This window comes from Rhinolophus hipposideros (assembly GCF_964194185.1).
Source record: "Rhinolophus hipposideros genome assembly, chromosome: X".
Taxonomy (NCBI): Eukaryota; Metazoa; Chordata; class Mammalia; order Chiroptera; family Rhinolophidae; genus Rhinolophus; species Rhinolophus hipposideros.
The window spans coordinates 104,743,859-104,770,311 of record NC_138046.1 but is presented as its reverse complement, the minus strand read 5'-3'; the positions used below and the strand labels follow the sequence as shown (position 1 = coordinate 104,770,311).

Sequence of the window (26,453 nt, the reverse complement as noted above, 5' to 3'; positions counted from 1 at the left end):
AAGGGGGCCACTAGACACAAATGCCAACCGTCTCCAAAGGTGGAAGATGAGGAAACAGATTCTCCCCTAGAGGCTCCAGAGAGTAGTACAGTTCTTGCCTATACCTTGATCTTAACCCAGGGAGATCTGTGTTGAACTTGCAAACCATAGAACAGGAACATAATAAACTTGCGGGGGGGGGGAGGGTTGGGTTTTTTATTAAGATTTTATTAAAATACAGCTAACATACAATATTATATTAGTTTCAGGTGTGCATCATAGTTATTCAACAGTTGCCACCTGGCACTATGCAGAGTTATTACCACATTATTGATTATATTCCCTATGCTAAAGAAGTGATCACCATGATAAGTCCAGCAACCATCTGACACTGTACCATGCTATCACAATATTATGGACCTTCCCCCCCTTTTTAGATGTTTCAATTAGAGTTGACATTCAATATTATTTTATATTAGTTTCAGATATACAGCACAGTGGTTAGACATTTATATAATTTAAGAAGTGATCCCCCTGAATAGTACCACCTGGCACTATATACAGTTATTATCATATTATTGATTATATCCCCTATACTTTACATTCCATGACTATTTTGTAACTATCGATTTGTATTTCTTAATCCCTTCACCATTTTCACCCTGTCCTCAATCCCCTCCCATCTATCACCCACCGATAGATCTAGTACCCATCTGATACCATACATAGTTATTACATTATTGACTATATTCCTTATGCTATACCCTACATCCCCATGACTACTGCATAACAACCAATTTGTACTTCTTAATCCTTTCCCCTTTTCACCCACTCCCAACCCCCCTCTCATTTGGCAACCATAAGAATGTTCTCTGTATCGATGAGTTTGTTTCTGTTTCATTTGTTTGTTTATTTTGTTCTTTAGATTCCACTTATAAGTGAAATCAGATTATATTTGTCTTTCACTGTCTGACTTATTACACTCTGCATAGTACCCTCTAGGTCCACCCATGTGGTCACAGATGGCAAGATTTCCTTCTTTTTTACTTTTTTACTGTAATAGCGCATTGTACCATCTCTTCTTTATCCATTCATCTATTCAGGGACACCCAGGTTCCATTTACATCTTGGCTAATGTAAATAATGCTACAATGAACATATAGATGAGCATGTCCCCTTGAAGTAGCATTTTGGGTTTGTTCAGATAAAAACTCAGAAGTGGGATTACTAGGTCCTTCTTTGTCTCTTGTTATAGTCTTTGTTTTAAAGTATATTTTGTCTGGTGTAAGTATTCCTACCCCAGCCTTTTGTTTGTTGGTTTGTTTGTTTGTTTGTTTCCATTTTGATGAAATAGCGTTTTCCATTCCTTTACTTTCTGGTAGTGTGTGTCTTTAGATCTGAAGTGAGTCTCTTGTAGGCAACATATGTAAGGGTCTTCTTGTCTTATCCATTCAGGCTCCCTATCTTTTGATTGGAGCATTTAATCCATTTCCATTGAAAGTAATTGTTGATAGGTATGTAGTTATTGCCATTTTATTGTTCATATCTTTTATGGCTTTTTTTTCCTCTTAAAGAAGTCCCTCTAAGATTCTTTGTAATACTGGTTTAGTGGTGATGAACTCCTTTAGCTTTTTCTTGTCTGGGAAGCTCTTTATCTGTCCTTCGATTCTAAATGATAGCTTTGCTGGGTAGAGTATTCTTGGTTGTAGGTCCTTGCTTTGCATCTCTTTGAATATTTCATGCCAATCACTTCTGGCCTGCAAAGTTTCTTTGAGAAATAAGCTTATGAGGGCTCCCTTGTACGTAACTAACTGCTTTTCTCTTGCTGCTTTTAAGATTCTTTCTTTATGTTTAACCTTTGGCATTTTAATTATGATGTGTCTTGGTGTGGGACTGTTTGGGTGCATCTTGTTTGGGACTCTCTGTGCTTCCTGGGCTTGTATGTCCATATCCTTCACCAGGTTAGGGGTTTTCTGTCAGTATTTCTTCAAATAGGTTTTCAACTTCTTGCTCTCTCTTCTCCTTCTGGTACCCCTATAATGCAAATGTTGGCCCACTTGATGCTGTCCCAGAGGCCCCTTAACCTCTCCTCAATGTTTTGAAATCTTTTTCCTTTCTGCTGTTCTGATTGGGTGTTTTCTGCTCCTTTGCTTCTGCATCAATAATTTGATCCTCTGCTTCAGCTAATCTATTATTGATCCCCTCTAATGTATTCTTCATTTCCATTATTGTATTCTTTATTTCTGACTGGTTCTTTTTCATGTTTTCTATCTCCATTTGTATGTGTTCCATCTCTTTCTTGAAGTTCCCCCTGAGATCACTGAGCATCCTTATAACCAGTGTTTGGAACTCTGCATCTGGTAGATTGTTGTCTCTGTTTTGTTTAGTTCTTTTTCTGGAGCTTTGTTCTGTTCTTTTATTTGGGCCATGTTTCTTTGCCTCCCCATTTTGGCTGCCTCCCTGTGTTTGTTTCTATGCATTAGGTAGGGCTGCTGTGTTTCCTGGTCTTAGTAGAGTGGCCTTATGTAGTAGGTGTGCTGTGGGGCTCAGTGATGCAGTCTTTCTGGTTACCTGAGCCACGCACTCCAGGTGTGTCCTTTGTGTGGGTTGTATGTGCCCTTCGCTTGTAGTTGACCCTTGGTTTCTATTTGCACATCAATGGGAGGGACTGACCTTCAGTCTCACTGGTTGTGAGGACTGGCCATGACTATAGTGGAAGAGTTGTTGTGCAGGGGCTGATCCTACAGAGCAGGATCTGCCTCAGCAGGACTCTGGTGCCTGCCCAATCAGCCCCTTGTGTGTGTTGTTCTTGGAAGCAGCTGGATAATTCTCCAGCTCATTTCAAAGAAGGCCAGTGGGGGCATCAGCCCAAGGACTGCCTTGGAGGGGATACACTGCAGGTCAAGATCAGCCATAGTCTGTGCCCCACTCAGGGCCACCTGGCAGAAGCCACAAAGCAATCTGCAGATGGCTGCCACCCACACAATGCTTGGAAGTTCTTCGAGAGCCAAGCTGTGAACCAAGGCTGACTGCCATTAGTGCCAGGCTTAGGGCGGCTCAGCCAGAGGTACAAGACATACTTAAGCAAGATGCTGCTTCTCTGGGTCCTGTGAACCTTTGAGACAGCCTAGGAAAGTCTGCAGCATGAGCTAAGTCAGGTGGTTTGTAAGAAAAAGCCACTGGAAGTGGCTTTGGTGTGCCTGAAAATTACAAGGGGTGGGGTCTTGAATCACCAAGCCATGGCCAACACACAGCAGAAACTCAGATATGGTGGCCTCCTGTGTCTGCATGCTGGGAAGAGGGAGTGCTCAGCCAAGAAACAACGGCCTCTGCCAGTTCCTCCGTCCAGGAGAAAGCTGCCCCTCCAACCCTTGTCTCAAGCCAGATAACTCAGTTCCCCACCATGTGTTCCTGCTGCCTTTCTAGCTGCTGCCCCAGAACTGGAGCTCAGAGTAAGTCCTTGCACGGTCCCTTTAAGAGAAACGGCTGGGAGCGACCCTCCATCTCACTCAGTCACAATCTCTGCTGGTTTTCACAACCATAAATTATAGGGACTTCTCTCCTCGGCACTGGAACCCTGGGCTGAGGTGGGGCTTGCACCTCTCACTCCTCAGGGGTGGGGGGAACCTCCACAGCCAAGACATCCCTCCCAATATTTAATGGTCACACGTGGGTGTGGGACCAGCCCACTCTGCGTCTCTGCCCCTCATACCAGTCGCAAGACGGCTTCTTCTATATGTCCTTAGTTGTAGGGCTTCAGTTCAGCAATATTTTAGGGGATTCTCATTGATGGTTATTTGATAGTTTAGTTGTAATTTTGATGTGGTCTTGAGAGAAGGTAAGCACAGTATTTACCTCCTGTGCCATCTTGACCAGAACTCCAACTTGTGTTGTTTTAAACCACTAAGTTTGCAATAATTTTTTTATAGCAGCAATAGAAAACTGATATAAAACAAAACAAGCCAGCTAAATATTTGCCAATCTTTAAGCGTTTTGCTAGCATATAGACCTTCTGCCATAATCAGCAACCAAATTTTAGCCTTTATCAACAATGTCATTAAAATTATAACTTCAGCAATCATCTAATTCAAGACTTCCATTTTATACATGAAGAAATTAAGACCTGGAAAGGTGTGTGACTTAGCTGTTGAAAAATTAAAATGCTTTAAGTTGCAAGTATCAGGAGAGTTTGGCTCACTCTGATTTAAACAAGAATGAGTTTTATTATCTCACATAACAAGAAACATGGTGGTCTTTAATACAGGGTATCAGAACTCTGGCTGTTGGTGATTCCCTCGGCTCTGGGTATTGGTAAGATGATTGCCCCAGCATTAGGCCTGACACCCACCTATGACAATGTACAGAAGAAGAATGGGAGTGTCTCTTTCTGTATCTCCTACTTAATAGTGAGGAACGGTTAGCCTTACACCCCTCAGCTATATGTGCTGTGATTCTGAGCATCAAATCTAGAACCAGACTGAGTGGGTTCAAACAATAATGCTGCCACTTAGTAGCTGGATAACTTTCCTTGGGCAAGTTATTTGACATTTTTGTGTCTTATTTTCCTCAACTGTGAAACGTAATTGAGCACATTTTGTCTGCTTCACTGAGGTTTTGGAGGATTAAATGAGTTATTATGTGAAGAGGGCTTAGAACATTATCTGGCACATAGTGAATACAGTAGCTATCAATTTGTTCAAACCTCCCTTTATCCACACTGTTAGGGTAGTCCCCTTGTATGCTGACTCTGGGCTCAGCCATGTGACTTACTTTGGTCAATAAAATGATATTGGGCATGACACAAGTAGAGGCTTGAAATGCACTTATGTATTGAGCCGTGTCTTTTCTTGTTGCTCTTGAACAGTGCTATCACATGCAGCAGCCCAGGGTAGCCTGCTGGAGAAGAAAAACACATTGCTGCTATTGCCCTGGCGAACAGTTAGACATACAACACCTGACAATTAAGTTCACAAACTTTGTTGCAACGATGTTGCTAACCTTTTTTGATATCAGATGGATTATTCATTATGAATTTGTACAACTGGACAAGCAGTTAACCAAGTTTACTATTTGGAAGTGCTGAAAAGGTTGCATGAAAAAGTTAGACGACCTAAACTTTTCACCAACAATTCATGGCTCTTGCATCACGACCATGCACCAGCTCACGTGGCACTGTCTGTGAGGGAGGTTTTAGCCAGTAAACAAATAACAGCATTGGAACACCCTCCCTACACACCTGATCTGGCCCCCAATGACTTCTTTCTTTACCTGAAGATAAAGGAAATACAGAAAGGAAGACATTTTGATGACATTAGGGGCATCAAGGATAATTTGACTATAGCTCTAATGGCCATTCCAGAAAAAGAGTTCCAAAATTGCTTTGAAGGGTGGACTAGGCACTGGCATCAGTGCATAGCTTAATAAGGGGAGTACTTCGAAGGTGACCGTAGTGATATTCAGCAATGAGGTATGTAGCACTTTTTCTAGGAGGAGTTTGAGTACTTAATTGTCAGACCTCGTATGAATGAGTCCATCCTATATCAACTAGTCACCAATCGTCCCTCTTGCTGACCATAGACATCTGTGCAAGCCCAGCACAGGTCAGCCATGCCAACCCAGACCTAAAGAACCTCACAGTCAACACATAGAATCATGAGATAAATCATAGATTAAAGTCAGTAAGTTTGGGGTTGGTTTTTTAATGTAGCAAAGACTAACTGATACAGTAGGCGCTCAATAAGTATTAGGTATTTTTGCTATTGAGTATCATTGCCCAACCACCAACAATAGGATGACTATCTAAATAATCATAACAGGTTAGTTTAGAGCAGAGGCTCTCCATCCTGGGAAACAAAGCCTTTTGCAATATGATTCCACCCCTCATACCTTTCTCACTTTCTCTATTACTCTACCTACTTACAGCCTGAATTCATGACAAACTATGCAGCTCATTGTCCCTTAATGAATCCTGTCCTCTGCTGCTTCATTGTCTGTGCTTTTACCTTGCTCTATACCCACCATTAAAGGTATGTGAAATGTTAGCAAATGGCAGAGGTGATTCTGGTAAACAGGCCGGGTTGGGAGTAATCGTTTGATCTGGAAAAAATCATTGAGAAGGAATGGATGTTGGGGTATCAATCATAAAAATCATTACACACATGATCATGCCGCTGCTCAGTAGCAGAGCAATGATACTGGCTACTTCTCCTGAGCCCTTTCCTGGTGTTTTTTCCTATCATCATGTACTGTGGGAGATGGTGATACCCTCAGGCATTCACGATGAGTTAATTATTGGGCATATTGTCCAACAGTGGAGGAAAACTTGTTCACACTGTTTTTCTCTGAGTTGCACATATTCTGAGGCAAAATAGAAAACTTCAGATACTATTTACTGAGACCTTTTTTTTCTCTTTTTTCCTGCATGCCCAGCAGCTGCTGAATGTTCAGCATCAGACACGAGAAGTTAAGCTGAATAAACTGGAGGAAAACCTAGAGAAAGCAAGCTCAGCTCTTAAAAAAATGCTAAGTTTGCCAACTCAAGAGCCCAGGACAGCTTAATAAAATTGAACAGAGGAAAACCAATTAAACAATTTAAACTGCTATTCTGGGGCTCACTAAAACAACACAAATCAAAAGAGAAAATATTCAATTATTAGCAGCAGCTGGATTTTTGTGAAAGTTTTTTAGTTAAGCCAAGTTCCCCCAGCCCCTCCCCCCCGTTACCGCTGCTTTCCAGAAGGCCAAATGATTTTTCAATCTCCACAAGCTACTTCCCTGTGGATTTGCCCACAGTGATAGTCGAAGACATCCTAATGGCCTAATACAGTGTTCTGACCATCCCACTTCTCTTTTCAAAACTTTTCAGGGGCTTTGTATGGCTTGTGAATATTCTTGACCTAGTAGACAAGGCCTTTTTTAATACAAAACCCCCATAGCTTTCTAGATTTCTCTGTTACTCTACCTACTTGTAGCCTGAATTCCTGACAAACTATGGGGCTCATTGTCCCTTAATCCTGTTCTCTACTGCCTCATTGTCTGTGCTTATACCCTTCTCTATAGCCACCTCTTCCTTATATCCTCACTGGTTAAATGACCCATTTTTCAAGACCAACTTCAAATACTAACTTCATGAAATCTTTCCGTATCTTTTGGTGAAAGTCACCAGCCACAAACTACCTGCAATATAAGGGTAGTCAAGGTTTGTTTAACTTGCTATAACTCAGAAGAATACATATCAGAGGAACTGTGAGGATTTGGGCTTGTGCTAAGTGATTTTAAGGAGGATTTCAGGAGGCAGGGGCCATTTCTGGATCATGTGCTATCAGGAAGCAGGAGTCACTTGGTAATTGGGAATCTTGATAACTTTTATCAGAGAAGCAGGAGAATTAAAGCAACGCTAGAGTTGTCATTGATGAAAAAGCACATATTGGACAGAAGGGGAGGTCACTTAGTCGCTTTCCTATAGCAGAATGTCCTTGCCTCTGTGGCTCTGTCTGATTATTGTTTATATTCTCGTGTATATATGTTCTGTTTATATACCCTGTGTTGTTTATGTTCAGTTGGGACATCTCAACTCTCAGACTCTTTATCATTCTTTTACTATGCAACTGGTGTCTATCTTTTCAGAATCTCCATAGAACAAAAGTGAGGGAAATGTCCCACAGATATATCAACATGGGCCCTCACAGATTGTTCTTTTTGGTTTTCAGTTGACTCTTAAATCTGTTATAATTTGTATTAAAACTCAGTTGTTTAAAAATGCACCATGTTTTGCAAAAGAGGAAAACTTGGCATGACTAGGCCTGTAGATTTGCATGGAAGATGCTGAATAGATAGCCGTATTCTCTGCAGCTGACCACAGCCCCAGCTGCTGGCACAATGTAGGCTTGTCCATTGACATTGGACTCATATTCCTCATAAGCTGGTCCTTAGGGATGTCTGAGACCATAATCTCTTCTGATTCGTGTTTCAGAGTTAAATAAGGGACTGTACAGAATAGTAGGAAGGATGGAACAGTGACCTGTAAAGAAAAGATATTAAACACTTTAGGCTTTGTGGGCCAGACAGTCTCGATTGCTACTACTTAAATCTAGCTTTGTAGCAAGAAGGCAGCCAGAGACAATACATAAATGAATGACCTGTGTTCCAATAAAACTTTATTTACAAAAACAGGTGGTGGACAGAATTTAACCCACAGGACCAGCGCTAACTTTGAGGCTCATTCCTGCCATTTGAGCACAAGCCAATGACCATCTCTGGGTTTTGCATTCTCATCTGTAAAACAGTGATAGTAATACTCGTTTTATGTGTAAGGATCCAAATGGAATATCATTATGTAAAAAACCTTTTAAAAATATGAAGCAGTGTATACTTAAAAGACGCTATTAGCTTGTTATATATTTAGGGAACAGAACTGTTCATCTTTCTGCAGTGAGACTGTAGTAGACGTGGAAATGTGCCACAGAGAGTTGTCTTCAAAGTAAGACTTGCTGCCCCACTGTGGGGAGTGTGCTCAACCGACAACCTCCAGCCATCAGCTCTTTCAAGGTCAGCCTAAGATGCTGAGAGCTGCCTCACCCAAGGCAGACATCATGGTGACTGAGCAGGACAGAGGTATTATACAGGTTCAGCTATTTCCATCCCTACTCATTGGCATTAGTCACTGCAGAGCTCCTCACCAGACTGGCCAAGGCTTTGTGGGACCTGCATGTCTGTTCAACTTCTCCCTCTCCCCAACCACACTTTCTCCTCCTTCCTTTCGTGAGTTGATCATTAGTAAATATAGTGTTCCCTAACCTCCATCTCAGGGTGTACTTCTGGAGAGCACAACCTGTGACAAGGACAGTTTACTGAAATACTATTGTGTGTGTTGTTCTTGTGTGTTTCCTTTCTCCATTCCAAGACCATAGCCAGGCTTTGCCTTGGGGCCATTTCTGTTTGTTGAAGACAATCTCTCTTTCTGGACAAAATCCCTGATTGAAATATGCTTGGGTTGTCAGGATCAGGATGGAGAGATGGGCTGAGAGGGAAGTGGCCAACCCTGAGGAAATGGGATTACTCTGGACTAGGAAAGGATCAACAGTTTGGAGTCTGTATTCTATAAGAATCAAGACCTGCCCACCATGTATTTATAACACCTCAGCAAGACTTCAGAGAGGACTGGCAGAACTGTGTAACTCAGAGAGGGTGGAACTGAGAATTGTGGGTACCACAATGATGGCAGCAAAATTCCTGGGCCCACAGGACCTCTTCTAGGAAACATGCAGACTTGGACCATGAACAGGTCAGCAACAGGATGGAAACTGGTAATCAAATAGAATTTAAACTTTGAAAGGTAAAGTAATATATCTTGCATAGCCTGATTATTGAGTAAAATCCAATCTACTGCATTTATGTCCCTTTAGAATTTTTTGTGAACAAATTAATTCAATGATTTTTGAGAAAATCAATAACAAAGGCCCAATCCCTCATTGATTTCACAAATGTATGCTAAGCGTCTACTAGATCCTTAGCATTCTGCTAGGTGCATAGTGATGAACAAGGTAGATATGGTCAGCAGGGGGTTTGCAGCCACTTTTTCTTCTGCTGCTGCCAACAGTGTCTCGGAGCCTGATAGCTGGATTCACAGGAAGCTGACAGGGGTCTTTAAAGATTGAAGGGGTCAGTGCAGCCTCCTGCCACTTCCTGGGATGCTCTGATTCACTTCAGTGCAGACAGAGCACCTCAGAATCTCCTCTTGCTGCTGGCATCTGTGACTTTCTTACCTGAGGGCTTTCTCTAGCTGCATGAACATGCTCAGTTCATGTGCACGGCAGGCCTGAGTGGTGTGTGTGTGTGTGTGTGTGTGTGTGTGTGTGTGTGTGTGTGTGATGGGGTGTGGGTGTGCTGTGGAATTGATGTCTTTGGGAGCAGTCCTGAACCATGGGAGATGGGAGTTAGATAAACACCCCTGTGTGCTGTTCCTTGAGTGGGAAAACTGAGATGTGCTCTACACCATCACCCAGAGACCCCCAGTGGGATTCAGACCCAGTTGCCCACAGCAATAATATGCTCATTGACGTACTCTGCCTTGGCTCCTCTCCCTTCCCTGTCTCATTTTTCAACTCCTGTTCCAGTGATTCCCAGGATCCCTTCTCAAATAAACTACTTGTACTTAAATCCTCATCTTGCCGTCTGTTTCCTGGAGAACCGAAACTAACCACCTCCAGACATGCTTTAGCCTAGGGGGAAGGGGGACCATTACCACTACCGTGTCCACCTCAGCACCATGTATGCAGGAAAGCCCCATCTCTGGGGCCTGGTTGATAAATGTGTGTGTTCACAGAGTGACAAATCTCTAAGCACTCTGATTGACATATGGCTGAAAACAGCAGGTAAATAATTTGCTTTGTCTCCCTAATTAATCATAAACACATCAAGGGCAGGTTCGTGTAATTCCTTCCTCCATCAGCACCAAGCATAATGTGAAGCAGCAAGTAGGTGCTCAGTGATGGAACTGAATTTCTTCCCCAGGGAGTCAGTCCCTACCTGTCACTTAGCAGGCTTTTAGGAGCCAAGTAGGTCCCCTAATTCACATTTCCAGTTATTATTTAGAGCCTGAAGAAATGGTGTGTATGGTCTCTTGAGTAAAAGAATTTGAATACCTCTGGTATTTCCGTGAAGTCTTGGGCATATTTATGCAAAGTCTCTAAACTGACATAATCAAGAACAACCTAAAGCAGGGGTCAGCAAACATTTTCTGAAAAGGGACAGATACTAAACATTTTCGGGTTTGTGGCCAAAAAGTCTCCATTGCAACTACCCAACTCTACCATTCTAGCATAAAAGCAGCCAGAGATGATACATACATGAATGTTCCAATAGAACTTTATTTACGAAAACAGGTGGCTAGCTGTATTTACACCATGGGACTTAGTTCTGACCTGTGGTGTAAGGCAATGTTGCCAAATAGAAGTTTCCTCGGGAGGCAAATCCTTGATAATTTGAGTTATCCAGTGTTCTAATGAATGTGTGGCTAGTGCTACTGAGACTATGAATTTATCTTATTTTATTCACATTTGAATAGGCACATATGGCTAACGACTATGGTACTGGACAGTGTGTGGTATTATTTTGCCAATCCTGGCGAATGCCTGACTACTTAATCATGTTTCTGTCGACATTTCTCCCCCAACTGCCTATTCACTGGGAAACACAATGTTGGAAACAATGAAAGCGAGACCAGCATATGCTGTCTTCCTAGTAAACCCGACAACCTCCTTTTTTGCTTTGGTGCGATTGGCTGAGCATCATACATATGGAGGAAACAGGCCATCGTTTATCCCTGGGCATGCTAAGGCATAAGTAAAGCTTTTAGGCATCTAGTTCATGAGCTGCAGTGTCTCTGCCAATAATTCAGACCTCTGCAGGTGGTCTTGGATACTAGCACAAGTCTCATCCAGGTGGGGACTTAAGTTTTCTTTCTCAATAGGCTTTTTCAGTTTGCTGGCACTGTCAGCTCCCAAATTCGGACTTTTTGGCAGTTGACTCAATTTTGGCAAGCTGAGTTTCCACCCACCGTCTTTATAAAGTTTGCTTTTCAAAACCAGCCTAACAAGGATCACTTCAGTGTGTGATAAAGTAGGCACTTATTGAGCAATAAACCTGTGGATTTATGCTGATGGGTTTCTAGAAGCAACTTTTGCCTCAATCCTGTGAAATCTTGCTCACAGTTCATTGAGCTCTGACTGGATCTTGAATTATGGTTTATGCTCCAAACAGAAAGTAATATTTGTCACATCCTATAACTGTATGTTCTAAGGCTTTGGAAAACTGTGGATTGCTTTGACAAATTCACTCTGCTAGAGCTGAAGTAACTCTTTATATCCTGGATCACACAGTTCTAAGGTGCCACTGTGTTTTAAAAATAATTTATAAGTAGGAAAATGCACATGCTGACACTTCATGCATTTTCACAAGCTCACCACAGCCATGGAAACAACATGTGGACCATGTCCACCAGGGTGGGAAGAAGTACCACCCTTACTTTTAACGGTATAGGTCAGTGTTTTTCAGTTTCCTTTTGTTTGTTTGTTTGTTTTTACTTTGCATAAATTGAATCAATCATGTATACTCCACACACCTGAATTATCTTGTCTGTAAAATTTGTTTAACCCAGTTTGCCATATATAGTTATAGACTGTTCATTCTCATTAATATAAGATATTCCGTTGTGTGAATGTTCCACAATTTATTTACCCAGGCAACTCTAGATTATTATCGGTGTGGTTTCTAAAGTATGGAACAATTCTACACAGTGCTTCTATGAACATTCTAGTATATGTCTTTGCTGCACATTGCAGAAATTCTGGATTATCAGCTATGCATATACTCACTTTAGGAGATCCTGCCAAACTTTTTCAAAAATGGTTGAACTATTTCACACTGTCATCTGTATAATGTGTGGTAATTCCAGTTTCTCTACATCCTCACCAACACGTTATTTTCTTTTTTCTTTTAACTCTTCTATTTGTCATGTGGCACCTTATTGTGGTTTTAATTTACATTTTCCTGATGATGAATGATGTTCAGCACCTTTTTATATCTTTGTCAGCCATTTTGATATCTTTTTTTGGTGGATTATCCATTCAAGACTTTTGCCCAGTAATCGAGTCCATCAACTGCTTTTCCTTATTTAATTTTTGAATTTAGTTTTTGAATATATATTATAGTTACAAGTTCAGAAACAAAAATATTTTAAAAGATGTACCAAAACACATCCCTCCCACCTTTATCCCAGATTCAACCAGGTCCCATTCCTCCTCTCCTTACAAGGAACTACTTTTTATTAGTTTTAATGAGTTTATTAATTGTATTATTTTCCTGTGCTCTCAGGGATTCTTTATGAGGGTGCTCCTATTTAAATATGAAACAAGTTTTCCATGGAAATTAGCAGCAAGTCAGGACCATGACCCTACTTTGAACAACCCAGGTGGTGTGTGTTTGTTTTTGTTTTTGTTTTTTGGCACTGCTAATACTACATTAACAGCAATTGAGATGATAGCTGTTTTGTACAATTGTAAGGCAAAAGACAAAATTTGCACATCATTCCTGATCTGAAAGACTGGATATGCACATTTTCTCTACTGCTGTTATTTTGTCAGGACCAAGCACCTGAGTCTATTAAACATAAAGCTTAAAAACCAAATATCTAAGTTGTAAGTCAGTCTGTTTATCCTCTGAGCTATAAATTCTCTAAACAGAAAGACTCGTTGGCATTTTAGGACTTACAGAAGCAAAGGTGTATGACTTGCTGCACATTTGCTGACTTAACTGATACTGAGCTCTTTACTCCCTGTTTGCTCAGGTGCTCGCTAATAGTACGTTGGACACTTAGGGAGGTGCACTAACTCTTTTGAGCCACCTGGGTAACATTATCACACAGAAAATTAGCATAAAGAAGATTGCTTTCTCTATAAATGTTCCTTTTTACAAGCTTGCTGACATGCTAAAGTTCTACCTTGAAGCAGAACCAGATAACCTGTTCATGAAACTGGATTGCTGTGTGTCCACAATAGTCATATATCAAAGTTTAGGAGAAAAACCTCATGCACTCTAGAAGAGTTATTTATCACAGTTGAAATGTCATCAAAAGTAGCATAAAGGTAAACCACTTATGATCATGAGTGGTCACACACATACGTTTCAAACACTTAAAAAAAAATCTTACAGCTGAAAATAATCTTAATTGCCCCTTGGCCATGGTAGACATGTGGGAAAACCCTCAGACTTCTATCTGGGAGAACCCCAGGTACATACTCAGGGATTATTGGTTGGTCTTTGAGGATTGGGTTTCTACCTTGAAGTATGTTAGGTTCATATTTCCCAGGAAAAGCCTCCAAACACCTTTTACCTTTCCCCAGGAGGAAAAAAAAATCCAACTAGAGCCATTGATGAGTCAGAGAAACAACTACTGGATAAAGGTATAATTATGTGTTCCAGTGCCAACAGACATAATGCATAAATGGGAGCCCAATTCAGCTAATGTTAGGTGCCATACAACAGAAGAAAAAAGATCTCTTATTACAAGCTTTTGAGCTAGGTGCAAAGACTCATGGAGTATTTCTGATAGTATTTTCAATAAGCACCTTTATTAATGTTAATGGAAACTAAAGTATGATAATCACTGCACTCAGTGATTTAGATTTATAATATATTATGTATTTATTGTACATTAACATATTTATGTAATTAATTATGTAATAAACATATTACATATTTTGCAGCAGCTAAAATACTCTAGTTATATGTAAAATTTTATAATAAATATTATAATTATAATATTTTTAGAACATTCTATAGTTTTAAAACTATCAATCAATTCACAATTTAATTTTAATTCCCCATATTAAAATAAGGCAATCTGCTAGACCAAGCAGCATTTAAAATTTGTGGGTCCCAGAGAAAGTTATGAATCAAGCTAGGAGAGCAATAATATATGTTCTGTCCTCCTATCTTCAGCATTCAAGAAAAGGCTAGTCTCCAGTCTGACCCTCTTTCATTCCCCTCACCTTGACTCTGTTCCAAAAGGGGTCATATACATAGACATGTGGCAACTCAGCCCATTTGTCCAACCTCCATCCTCTATCCTCCACCCACCTACCTCCTTTGCAAAAGGCACTCCTTAGCCTAGTCTCAGATCTAGGGATTCACACACTAGTAGTGTCCACCCTCAAATGCACAGAACCAAGAAAAAAGCCTGCACATACCTTGGAAACTGAAGTGTGGTCTAGAACAAGTTAGGAGAGACCTGAGTTTCAAGTGGACCCCAAAGTGGGGGCATAGTTGATAGAGGACCAAAGCAAACCCTCAAAGATACACTTGAAAAATACATTTGTATCTTTCAGGAAACAAGTCAGGATCTCTTCTTATCCCACTGTAATTACTTGAAAGATACGGTTATCACCTACACAAGGAGTTGTTAAACTTTTTATATAGAGTCATATAGTAAATAGTTCAGGTTTTACAAGTCATGTTATATACTGTCTGTTGCAAATACTCAACTCTGTCTTTGCAATGCAAAAGCAGACCTAGAGAATATGTAAACAAATTGGGAATGGCAATGTTCCAATAAAACCCTATTTACAAAAGCAGGCAGGGTGTTGGATTTGGCTCACAGGCCATAGTTTGTCTGATTTATATTATGACCAAATAAGGAAGAAAGAGAGGAGTGGGAAGTAGGGGAAGAGAAGAAAAACTCGTAAGAAGAGACAAATATACATACTCAAAGGGAGAAATATATTTTTTAAAAGACAGGGAAGAAACAGAGTGTCATAGAACGATATACTCAAGGAATAATTGCAAGCATAAGTGCATGTGCATGTGCACATGCACGCGCGCGCACGGCATATACACAGAGAAGAGTAGCAGAAAATATAATAGAAGTAAACAAAAGTCGACATGCTAGTCCAATCCTATAGATGAACTTACATATTTTTATATATGTTCATATAATATATAAAAATATTTTAAATATTATACCAATTTCTAACATTTACAAACTAAATATTTTGAAATCCTCTTTGCCTCATTTTAACATTTTTTTAAAAATCCAATTTCCTATTCTTAAAAAAGGAGGATGTTGCATTTTATTTTCTAGCAAAGTAGCTGTATTCTCAAATACTGTCCATTACTTATCACCTATAAGACTTTTGCCATCAATAACTTGCAATGCTATTTTTAAATGTGGTTCCAATAAAGATTATCTTGGAGACATGATCTAATTAAAGAAAAGGCTAAGTTGAGCCTAAGGACCAGAACGCCCTCACCTATGACTTAAACATCTGGGATGATCCTATTTCCTCTCTTGAATCAGAGAAAGACACGTCTTGATTGAGGAAAATCTTATTGACACTGGGATCACTTGAGTTTAGGGTGCTTTCAATACCGTTATAAACTTTAGTCATTATTTGCATTGGTTGGATCTCTGTAATAAGTCACAGATGTTTTCAAAGACATCTGCATTGTGAAAAACTTCATCAAATGTATCCTTGACATTTCAGTGGCAGTAAAAGGATATTTACTAATATGAAAGCTTGTTACATGTTGCATTTCAACTTGAGACAGTGTTGATTCTTTCCTATATGTGGATAGTCCAGAAAGTTACATTTGACAGTAAAAATTATATTTTAAGGTAGCCCATTACTGGAAAGAAGTACTTCTCTGTAAGTGTGGAAAGAGTATACTACCTTTCTACAGTGCTTCCCTAAAGATCTAATATGAGTTCACAGACTGTTTCTACCATGTGTATATATACTTGCTTCCCCCTTCAGCCTCACTTCTTAAATATTTAAAAACTACATATCAGATCATTTTGCTATTCCCATGTCAAAATATCAATTTCATTTGCTACAAGTTAGACAGATGAAATATGTGGGTCCCAAGACTAGAGAAAAATCCCACTGTAGGCAAAAAAATTTACAATAAATTGAAAAATATAACACAAAACCTTCGGTCTGTCTTAATATTCAGTCAGCAATGTTAAATCCATTCTTAGCATTCCAGATTGTCAAAGTCGAAAGAGCTTTTAAAAATAATCTAATCCATATGATTTCACTGATATGTGGTATATAAAACTGAAAACCTCAAAAACACAAGACAAACAAATGAAGAAACAAAAACTCGTAGACACAGACAATAGTTTAGTGGTTACCAGAGGGTAAGGGGGGAGGGGAGTGGTAGATGAGGGTAAAGAGGGTCAAATATATGGTGATGGAAGGAGAACTGACTCTGGATGGTGAACACACAATGGGATTTATAGATGATGTAATACAGAATTGTACACCTGAAATCTATGTAATTTTACTAATCATTGTCACCCCAATAAACTTTAATTAAAAAGAAAAAACTAAAAGGTAAAATGTTTTTTTTAAATAATATAATCCAAATGCCTCCTTTAACATAGAAGTGACCTGTACAAGAGCCTATGACTAGATCCTATAACTAATTCCCAGAAGAGGACAAACTCAAATCCTACAGCCCCAGGATCCTTTCTATTTCACTATAACACTGTTCCGGTTTTCCATATTCTTCTTTCCACAGTTAAATTCATTCATTTCTTTAAAAAGCATTTACTGCAATAAAACATCACTTCACTTCTGTTAGTATGACTATTCTAAATATATATGTTAGTGAGGATGTGGAACAAAGGGAATTCTTATGCACTGTCGGTGGGAATGTAAACTGGTGCAACCACTCTGAAAAACAGTATGGAAGTTCCTCAACAAATTACAAACAGAACTACTATGTGACCCAGCAATCTCATTTCTGCGTATTTATCCAAAAAAATTGAAATCAGGATCTTGAACAGATATCTATCTGCACTTCCATGTTCATTGCAACATTATTCACAATAGCCAAGGCATGGAAGCAACATAAATGTCTATCAACGGGTGACTGGGTAAAGAAAATGTGGTATATATGTACAATGGAATATTATTCAGTCTTACAAAGGAAGGAAATCCTGCCATTTGCAACAACATGGATAAAGCTGGAGGACATTATGCCAAGTGAAATAAGTGAGACACAAAAGGACAAATACTATATACGTGATGCCACTTATATGAGGAATCTAAAATAGTCAAACTCATAGAAACAGAGAATAGAACGGTGGTTTCCAGGTGGTGGAGGGAGTGGGTAATGGGGTAGTATTAGTCGAAGAGTACAAAGTTTCAGTTATGCAAGATGAGTAAGTCCTAGAGATTTACTGTACAACATAGAGCCTGTAGTTAACAATTCTGTGTTGTGTACTTAAAAATTTATTTAGAGTAGTACTTATCACAAATAATAATAGTAATAATAATAATAATAATAATAATAATTAAGAGGGTGGGAGGAAAGTTTTACGGGGATGGATATGTTTATGTCATAGATTGTGGTGATGGTTTCAAGGATGTGTAGTTATCTTCAAACTCGTCAAGTTGTATTCATTAAATATGTACAGCTGTCTGTCCATCATATCTCAATACAATGGTTTAAAAATGACAACATTTACTGAGCACCTATGATGGGGCAAACATTCCTAGATGCTGCAGATATATAAAATTGATGAGAAGTCACAGTCTCAAGAAAGACAGTCACAAAACTAATGTGATAATCTTTATAAAACAGAATGTGCTTAGTGTTGAGGAAACATAAATGAAGGGATAACCCACTCTTCCTGGATTCATGGGTATACAGGTTTCCAAAGAGTGACTCAATTTAATTATAAAGAAATGTCTAACCACTATGCTGCACACTTGAAATTAATATAAAATAATATTGAATGTCAACTGTAATTGAAAATTTTTTAAAAGGGGGAAAGGGTAAAGGGGAATAAGAGATTCAAATTTCCAGATACAAAACAAGTCATGGGGATATAATGTACAGCATAGGGAATATAGTCAATAATATTGTGATAAAGTGATATGGTGTCAAATGGTTGCTGGATTTATCATGGTGATCACTTCTTCAGGTATATAAATGTTGAATAACTATGGTGTACGCCTGAAACTAATATAATATTGTATGCTGGCTATATTATTAATAAAAATATATTTTCTTTCTTTTTTTAAATTAAAATTTATTGGTGCAGCCACTATGGAAAGTACTGTGGAGGTCCCTCAAAAGTTAAGAATAAAATTACTATATGACCCAACAATCCCTCTCCTGGGTACCTACCCAAAATATCTGAAAACATTTATCCGTAAAGATATATGTGCTCTGATGTTCATTGAAAATTTATTTATGATGGCCAAGACATAAAAATCTTTAACAAAAAAAAAAAGAATGAATTGGTTTCTTTGGTTTACTCAGTGTCTGTGTGATCACAGCAGTTCCTACACTTAGTAATCTTCATACATTCAATCTGTATTTACTGAGTATATACAGTTTATACACAAAATGGTGGAATATAAACCACAGACTTTACATAGCCTTTACATTTCAGCAGCTTGGAACTATAAAGAAGATAGACTTCAATGCACCTTAACACAGCCTGTAAGAAACAGCCAAATAAAGTAGGGCATGAAGAAGAGAAGGTGGGTTGGAACTAAGTAAAGTGCTATAAATAAGAATGTTTCCTGAAAAAAAAAGAACACAATAGAAATTCTCTGAATTGAAGAAATATAACAGGAGATTATATTATGAATGTAAATATATTATTTGAAGAAAATTTGAGATTGGTATAATTGAATAAAAGAGAAAATAAGACACCCTTGTAAACCCACTATCCAAAGATAAGCATTAACATTTTGGTATTCAGTTGTTTTCAGAGTTTTTTAAAGTATACACAAACACAAATTTTTACTCTACAGAAATTGCATTCATATTGTAGATGTTATTTTGCAATCCAAAGATTATACTTGATATTATAGTGTGGGTGGTTTTTACTCCAGTTAATTATCTTCTAAACTGTGATTTTATAGTAGTGTATATTATATAAATAATTTCTTAAATTAATGTATTAAATTAGTTCTCTCTGTTGGTCATTAAGGTTGTTTCTAGCATTTAGCTAGAAATAAGTAGCACCATAATGAATACACTTGTACATAAATCTTGGTTTGAATCTTTGATTTCTTCAGATTCCTGGAACTTCAATCATTAGGCCATACTTTAAGCTTTTGATACACACAAACCAATTACCTCCCAGAAAAGTATAGCTGTTTTAATCCTATAAACTCTAGCTAATAGAGTTACCACTTTAAAAAAAATCATTTCAGAAGCACAAATTAGATATTGTGACAATTTATGTTCCTTTGGTTTATAATTAAGTTTAATAGTATATGTTTATCTAATTGTATTTTTTCCATTGAGTTGTTTATTAATGTCCTAAAACCAATAAGCAATTTTTATAAGTAGTACTTGTTTTTCTTTTCTTTTTATTCCCTGGAATCAAAAAACCCGTATACATTAAGGTAGCTAAAACTGTTGCAAATATTTTTTTATCTGTCTTTTCCTGTTAAAAATGTTTATGGTACTTCATGATATAGGATGTAGAGTTGTTTTTTTTATCCCCCTTCCTATTTTCAACCAATTGTCGCAGCTTATGGGATGGTGGACCCTTTCCTCACTAAATATTCTCACTGAAAATTTTTGTTTTAATTAAAGTTTATTGGGGTGACAATTGTTAGTAAATTTACATAGATTTCAGGTGTACAATTCTGTAATACATTATCTATAGCTCACATTGTGTGTTCACCACCCAGAGTCAGTTCTCCTTCCATCACGATATATTAAAACCTGTTTAGTAGAAGAGAGTAAATGGAGTCTAATATATGGTGATGGAAAAAGAACTGACTCTGGGTGATGAACACACTGAAAAATTTTAATGTGTCACATACTAAAATATTTTGTGTACTTGGGTTTGTGGCTGAACTTTTTATTTTACTTCACTTAACTGATTTTTCTTGCATTCATTTCACTGGTAAATTATTGTGATTTGAAAATGTTATAATATTATTAGTGTGAACTTTACGATCCATACATACAAGTGTCTTTTTCTCAAAATTATCTTGGTCATTTATTCATTCATTTATTCTACAAACACTTTTTCAGCTCTATTTGCTACGCTGTTTCAGTCTCATTGCTAATCTGTTCTTTTTATGAAATAATAGCAGTTATTATTTTATTATCAAATTTCACTGGAGACATTTTAGAAAATTCAAAACTATGCTAATTAGAAAATAAAAATACCTACAATATAATTACTAGTCTTAATGTTTTGGACTAAACTTAAGAGTGATAACTATTCACAAGTGGATAGTTGTTTAAAACGTGTACTTAATATATAGATCTCTTTAATTTTCATTTTAAATATGCCATAAACATTTTCCAATGTAACTAAATATTTTTTACAGCAGCATTTTAATAACTTAGTTATTTTCCTTAGTATGGATAATCTATTTACACATATTAGATATTTTCAGATTTTACTATTATAAAGTATGCCATAATTAATATCCTCATTCGTGTGACTGATATCTGAGTATTTCTTTAATATGTATTCCTGGAAGTAGCTGGTCTATTTGAACTTTTTAAAGGAAATTTAAAACAGCTTTGTTAAGTTTGTAAATATCTCGTTTATATTTTCATTAAAATTGCATTTTAAGTTTATGAATTATTTTTAGTCCAGTTGACATCTTTGAATATTGAACTTTCTCTGCTCTGATATAAAATTCTCCATTTGTTCACTTATTCTTGATTTAAATATTTAAAAATTTTAATAGGTCTTTTATTGATAGACATTTTACTTGGTTTTTAATATTTTGTGTTGCTATCACAAATGGCATCTGTGTTTGGCAATATCAGGTTGTAAGACATGGTTCTACATTCGGAATGCCTTCTGTTTTTACTTCTATTTCCACTTTTCACAGCATCTCCAATCAGGCCTATGTAATGAGAATAGTCTCTAGATGGAATGGCAAAACAACTTTTCCAGCGCACTACAGCTGTGACTCAGCTCCTCCATCTCAGCTTCTCTGCCTGAATCTCCTTCCCCCTCTCTAATTGCCCTCTGCTTCCCCTCTCTCATTCAAAGCAACTACTCCCTTTTGACTGATACTAATTCCCTTCTCCCTGTTGTGTGTCTCAGCTTCTAAGATTTTCTAGTGACTGTGTCCCTTGGTGTGTTCACACTAATAAATAGGATCTGGTTGGTTCAGAGATAATGAATAAAGATCACCTCATTTGAGCATGCGAGATGCTCTTGGTTGCCTTATGAATGACTGCTTTTGGGTCAGGAGCCAATCTTTGATCAAATTTCCTTTAGAGAGGGAAATGAAAGCATGTAGTATAAAATAAGGCAAACTATACTTTGCATGCTTACTAAGGAAGTTGGTTATAGATACTGTGGGTATACAGACTGTGTTGTTAATAAAAGATCTCGTTTTATTATTTTTTAATTAAAAATTGTATTTACTTAGAAGCATTCAGAATGTCAAGAAAATAGCTGCAATTATTTTTTACAATTATAGAGTGGTATTCACTTAACAGAACAACAATTATGTTGTATAAGCTGCATCAGAGACAACTGAAGATGAAAAAAACTACCATCCCTCCACAAAAAAAAAAAAAACTGTTAGAAATGATAAATGAATTTAGTAAAGTAGTAACATCAGAAAGAGAAATTAGGTACATCAGAAAGAGAAATTAAGAAAACAATTCCATTTATAATTGCTTCAAAAAAAATAAAATATGTAGGAATAAATTTAACTAAGGGAGAAAAAGACTTGTACTCAGAAAATTATAAGATATTGTAGAGAGAAACTGAAGAAGACACAAAAAAAATGGAAGCATATACCATGCTCATGGATAGGAAGAATTAATATAGTTAAAATGTCCATATTACCCAAATCAATCTATAGATTCAATGCAATCCCTATCAAAATACCAATGGCATTTTTCACAGAACTAGAACTAATAATCCTAAAATTTATATGGAACCACAAAGGACCCCAAATAGCCACAGCAACCTTGATAAAGAAGAACAAAGTTGGAGATATCATGTCACCTGATAGCAAACTATACTACAAGGCTGTAGTAATCAAAACAGCATGGTATCAGCATAAAAACAGACACATAGATAAATGGAACCGAATAGAGAGCCCCAAAATAAATCTATACCTATATGGTTATTTATTCTATGACAAAGGAAGCAAGAATATACATTGGGATAAAGACAGTATATTCACTAAATGGTGGTAGGAAATCTGGAGAGATACATGCAAAAAAATTAAATTGGACCCCTTCTTACTCCGTATACAAGAATAAACACAAAATGGATTAAAAACTTAAATGTAAGACCCAAAACCATAAAACTCCTAGAGGAAAACATAGGCAGTAAACTCTGAGACATTAACCTTAGTAATATTTTTATTGATTATCTTTTTGGGCAAGGGAAACAAAAGGAACAATAAACAAATGTGACTATATAAAACTAAAAAGTTTTTGCACAGCAAAGGAAACCATCAACAAAAGGAAAAGACATCCTACTGAATGGGAGAAGATATTTGCCAATGATACATCTGATAAGGGGTTAATATCTAAAATTTATTTTTAAAAACACTCACACAACTCAATACCAAAAAAACAAAAAATCCAGTTAGCAAATGGGCAGAAGACCAGAATAGGCAATTTTCCAAAAAGGACATACAGATGGCCAATAGACATCTGAAAAGATGCTCAACATCACTAATCATCAGAGAAATGCAAATAAAAACCACAATGAGATATCACCTCACACCTGTCAGAACGGCCATCATCAGTAAATCAACAAACAATAAGTGTTGCCAAGGATGTGGAGAAAAGGGAACTTTTGTGCACTGTTGGTGAGATTGCAAATTGGTGCAGCCACTATGGAAAGCAGTATGGCGGTTCCTCAAAAAATTTAAAAATAGAACAACCTTATGATCCAGCAATTCCACTTTTGGATATTTATGCAAAGAAATGCAAAACAGTGATTCAAAAGGATATATGCACCCCTATGCTCACTGCAGCACTATTTACAATAGCCAAGATATGGAAGCAACCAAAATGCCCATCAGTAGACAATTGGATCAGGAAATTGTGGTGCATACCCATATATACAATGGAATGTTACTCTGCCATAAAAAAGAATGAAATCTTACCATTTGCAACAACATGGATGGACCTAAACGGTATCATGCTGAGTGAGTGAAAGTCAGACAGAGAAAAACAAATACCATATGATCTCACTTATTTGTGGAATCTAAAAAACAAAATAAATGAACAAACAAAACAGCAACAGACCATAGATACAAAGAACAAACTGATGGGTACTAGATGGGTGGTTAGGAGGCTAGGTGAGAAAGGTGAAAGGATTAAGAAGTACAAATATGTGTTTCCAAAGTAGTCATGGGGATGTAAAGTACAGTATGGGGAATATAGTCAATTCTGTAAAAACTATGTATAGTGTCAGATGGGTACTAGACTTATCAGTGGGATCACTTCATAAATTACATAAATGTCTAATCACTACACTGTGAAACTTATATAAAATAATATTGACTGTCAATTATAATTGAAAAAATATATTATCATAAGGATGTAAAGTACAGCATAGGGAATATAGTCAATAATACTGTAGTAACTACAGTGTCAGATAGGTAATAGACTTATTGGACTATTGACTTATTGGATAAGGTAATAGACTTATTGGTAATAGATTATCACTTCATGAGGTATATAAATGTCTAATCACTATGTTGTTTTGTACACCTGAAGCAAACATAATATTGTCTGTCAATGGTAATTGAAAAATAAATTTTTAAAAATTAAAAAAAAACCACCATGCCCATATATAACTAATTTGCACTGTGCACCAACAAGGACCTGCTTTAAATTTCCATGCCACTTTACAACCCCCATACTGTACCAGGCAAGGTTAGTGGCTATTAAAATTATAACTAGGACAGGGCTGTCTAAGGTCACATTTGGTAGTGTGTTAGCTATACATAAAAAGACACTATTCAGTTTAAAAACAAATCTTACACAGCTTTACATTTATATTTTTTTCTTTAAAAGGAGCTAGTTCTGTATGGGGGCAGGGGTGTTAAATGCTTTATATACAAGAAAAAAATTGCGCTAAAACCACCTTATTCATCCTCATCCTCTTCATCTTCCTTGTCTTCCTCATCTTCCTTCTTTTTCTTGCTTTTTCTGGTCTTGATAACTCCCCTTTTTTGCAGCATCAGGCTTTCCTATATTTCCTACATGTTGCATACATGTCCTATAGGAAAAGGACATGTATGCAACAATGTCCTTTTCGTAGTGTTCCTTCAGCTTAGCAGCCTTCTTCTCACAAGGCTGCGTGTCATCTGCAGCAGTGTTAATCCACATCTCTCCCAGCTCCTTTGCAACATCACCAACGGATAGGCTGGGATGCTCTCTTTTGACTTGGGGGCAATACTCAGAACAAAACAAGAAAAAGGCCGAAGGAGGTCTCTTGGGTGCACTTGAACTTCTTTTTTGTCTCCCCTTTAGGAGGGATGTGAGTTGTCATTTCTCTTTCATAACAGGTCTCGTCCGCCTTTGCCATGTCTTCAGATTTTCCTTTCTCTTTAGCAGACATGGTCTTCCACCTCTCTGAGCACTTCTTAGAAAACTCTGAGAGATTGACTGAAGCATCTGGGTGCTTCTTCTTGTGCTCCTCCCAGCAGGTTTGCACAAAAAATGCATACGATGACATTTTGCCTCTTGACTTCTTAGGGTCTTTTTTGCCCGTTTAATTATTTTTCCTCAGTGAGCACAGAGTGGCCCAGTACTTGCCCTGGCGCTGTCTCTATGGATCTCAAAGTCTTCAAACTTTTTTTTTTTTTTTTTTTTTTTTTTAAGGAGGGCGCCGTTCACAGTGGCCCATGCAGGAATCGAACTGGCAACCTTGGTGTTATCAGCACCACGCTCTAATCAACTGAGCCAACTGGCCATCCCTTTTCTTCAAACTTTGATCCCCCCTCACCTTTCTAGTATTTACACCTCATTTCTTTCCCTTAATGTATATCATTGAAAAAACATTCCAGAAGAAAATTGCAATACTCATACAATAGGGATAAAAGATATCCTTATCTTATTTCTCACTTTAGTGAGATTGCCTCTGTGTTCAATATTTAATATGGTGTTATTTCCTGGTTTGAGACATATACACTTTATGATGTTGTGGTCATAGCTTTTATTCCTAATTTACAAAGAGTTATTATTAAAAACATGTTGAATTTTATCACATTTTTTGGCATATAATAGCTTGATCATTTATATTTTTTCCACTAATTGGTATGATAAATTACGTTCTATTTTGTCTGACTCTATGGTTAATTTTTGCTAACATTTGCATGTTAGAGATTTGCCAACTCCTCTAATCTTTCTGACTTTATTGTTTTCCTTTTCATTCTGTAGAAAATACACAGTTGTATTTTTTTAACCAATGTATTTTTTCAATAGAGGAGAGTTTGATCTTATCTTTCTCTTCTTGTTTCATTTATTATGACTTTCAAGTTTACTTGCATTTGATTTTGCCAAGTGCAGTAGGTTTCCTGATTATTTCTCCCCTCTTATAGGAGGATTATACATCCCTACACATTGCCATGAGATTTTCAGAAATGCACTGAGAGGGTGAATGTCCCTTCCCAATCGATGTAAGGTTTGGTTACATGACTTGATTTGGACAATATAATGCCAAAGGACTGGTTGGTTATACATTATAACTGAGCTGAAGCAGAAAGAAAGACTGTGTGTCACAGTCCTTTGTTTTTCCCTCTGAAATGTGACATCCATGTTTTATATCATGGCTGGCTGATCCTTCATAGGGAATCCTGAAATGAAGAACACACATGAAGCAGAGCCTCATCCACCACAGCCAAAGTGTAACACAAGTGAAGAGTAAATATTTGCTGGTGTAAGACACTGAAAATTAGGGATTAGTTTTTACCACAGCAAAACCTAAC

General features: G+C 37.5%; 1 pseudogene across 1 annotated transcript; it reads right to left on the bottom strand.

Annotated features, from left to right (window-relative positions):
• Positions 1 to 24,608: 24,608 nt before the first annotated feature.
• On the bottom strand, positions 24,609 to 25,228 carry LOC308495139 (high mobility group protein B1-like; annotated as a pseudogene). The gene has a single exon. The product of its transcript is annotated as a high mobility group protein B1-like (transcript).
• Positions 25,229 to 26,453: the final 1,225 nt, after the last annotated feature.